The sequence below is a fragment of the Oncorhynchus gorbuscha genome, unplaced genomic scaffold, assembly GCF_021184085.1.
Source record: "Oncorhynchus gorbuscha isolate QuinsamMale2020 ecotype Even-year unplaced genomic scaffold, OgorEven_v1.0 Un_scaffold_7:::fragment_2:::debris, whole genome shotgun sequence".
NCBI classification, from domain to species: Eukaryota; Metazoa; Chordata; class Actinopteri; order Salmoniformes; family Salmonidae; genus Oncorhynchus; species Oncorhynchus gorbuscha.
In genome coordinates this window covers 103,183-105,631 of record NW_025745508.1, presented here as the reverse complement: position 1 = coordinate 105,631, position 2,449 = coordinate 103,183, and positions in this window count along the sequence as shown.

The following is a 2,449-nucleotide window of genomic DNA, read 5'->3' as shown; positions in this document are numbered from 1 at the left end:
AGGGGCAGCCCGGGACTGAGGGGAAGCCCAGTACTGAGAGGAAGCCCAGTACTGAGAGGAAGCCCAGTACTGAGAAGAAGCTCAGGCAGGTAGTAGGCTCCGGTAAATCCTGGCTGGCTGGCGGAACTGGAAGATTCAGGTTGACAAGCAGATCTGGAAGATTCTGGTTGTCTGGCAGATCTGGAAGAGACTGGTTGTCTGGCAGATCTGGAAGAGACTGGTTGTCTGGAAGATCTGGAAGAGACTGGTTGTCTGGCAGATCTGGAAGAGACTGGTTGTCTGGCAGATCTGGAAGAGACTGGTTGTCTGGCAGATCTGGAAGAGACTGGTTGTCTGGCAGATCTGGAAGAGACTGGTTGTCTGGCAGATCTGGAGGAGACTGGTTGTCTGGCAGATCTGGAAGCGCTGGGCTGACTGGCGGCACTGGCGGCGCTGGGCAGACTGGGAGCACTGGCGGCGCTGGGCAGACTGGGAGCACTGGCGGCGCTGGGCAGACTGGGAGCACTGGCGGCACTGGGCAGAATGGGAGCACTGGCGGCGCTGGGCAGACTGGGAGCACTGGCGGCGCTGGGCAGACTGGGAGCACTGGAGGCGCTGGGCAGACTGGGAGCACTGGCGGCGCTGGGCAGACTGGGAGCACTGGCGGAGCTGGGCAGACTGGGAGCACTGGCGGCGCTGGGCAGACGGGAGACTCCGGCAGCGCAGGAGAGGAGAAAGGCTCTGGCTGCGCTAAACAGGCGGGAGACTCCGACAGCGCAGGAGAGGAGCACTGGAGGCCTGGTGCGTGGTGCTGGAACTGGTGCGTGGTGCTGGAACTGGTGGTACTGGATCGAGGACACGCACAGGAAGCCTGGTGCGGGGAGCTGCTACCGGAGGACTGGTGTGTGGAGGTGGCTCTGGCTAGACCGGACTGTGCAGGCGCACTGGAGCTCTTGAGCACCGAGCCTGCCCAAGCTTCCCTGGCTCGATGCCCACTCTAGCCCAGCCAATAGGAAGGGCTGGTATGTGCCGCACCGGGCTATGCTGCCACACTGAAAACACTGTGCGCTCCATAGCATAACACGGTGCCTGCCCGGTCTCTCTAGCCCAACGGTGAGCACAGGGAGTTTGCGCAGGTCTCCTACCTGGCATAACCATACTCCCTTCTAGCCCCCACCCAATATTTTTGGGGGGGCTGTTTTCGGGTTTCCTTGCCAACCGTGTTCCCTCGTATCGTCGGCTCCTAACTCTGGCTGACTCTGCTCTCCTTAGTGCCTCCACCTGTTCCCATGGGAGGCGATCTCTTCCGGCCAATATCTCCTCCCAAGTGTAACAACCTTTACCATCCAACACGTCTTCCCATGTCCATTCTCAAATGCCTTGAGTCAATAAGTATTTAAACCATTTGATAATGGCAAGCCTAAATAAGTTCAGGAGTAAAACTGTGCTTAAGTCACATGCTACATTGCGTGAACTTACTCTCTGTGTAACAATAGTGTTTAACATGATTTTTAACTTACTTTGTCATGCCTGTTCCTGCTCCTCCTCGGGCGCCAGGCTACCCTTCATTACGCACACCTGCCACCATCATTACGCACATCAGTACTCATTGGACTCACCTGGACTCCATTACCTTGTTGATTTCCCCTCCTATATCTGTCTGTTCCTCGGTTAGATTATTGTGTCATTATTATTGTCATTTTGTTTTCCCCTGTTCAGACACTGTCCGTATTCTGTTCCTCTCCGTTTTTCATTAAATGTTCACTCCCTGTACTTGGTTCTCATACATGATTCCATGTGTTATTTCATAGTTTTGATGTCTTCACTATTATTCTACAATGTATAAAATAGTAAAAATAAAGAGAACCCCTTCAATGAGGAGGTGTGTCCAAAATTTTGACGGGTACTGTATATTTATTAAAAGCAGACATTGATTATCTCTTTGAACATGGTGAAGTTATTAATTACCCTTTGGATGGTGTATCAATACACCCAGTCACTACAAAGATACAAGCGTCCTTCCTAACTCAGTTGCCTGAGAGGGAAACCGCTCGGTGGTTTCACCTTGACCCCTATGGTGACTTTAAAATAGTTACAAAGTTTAATGGCTGTGTGTGATAGGAGAAAATTAGGATGGATCAACATTGGATTGACTCCACAATACTAACATAAATTACAGAGTGTATCGAAAGAACTCAACCGTCAAAGCACTGCTTCCTCAAAATAAAACCTTTTGTTTCTTACTGTCCCTCAAAGCACCATTGAAAAATAGCCCATACAATAATACATTTTACAGTGAAGACGAGTGACGAGCTTAGTAATGATAAACTCACAGGAAAATAACTATCCTTTGGAGAGAGAACCTGAATGGAATCAATGCTATGGTTATCTGTTACTTGGCTCTCTGTTGACCATGCTATCGCACGGTAACATATCAGTGAAGTTTGGGGTCAAAGGTACGTCACATGAC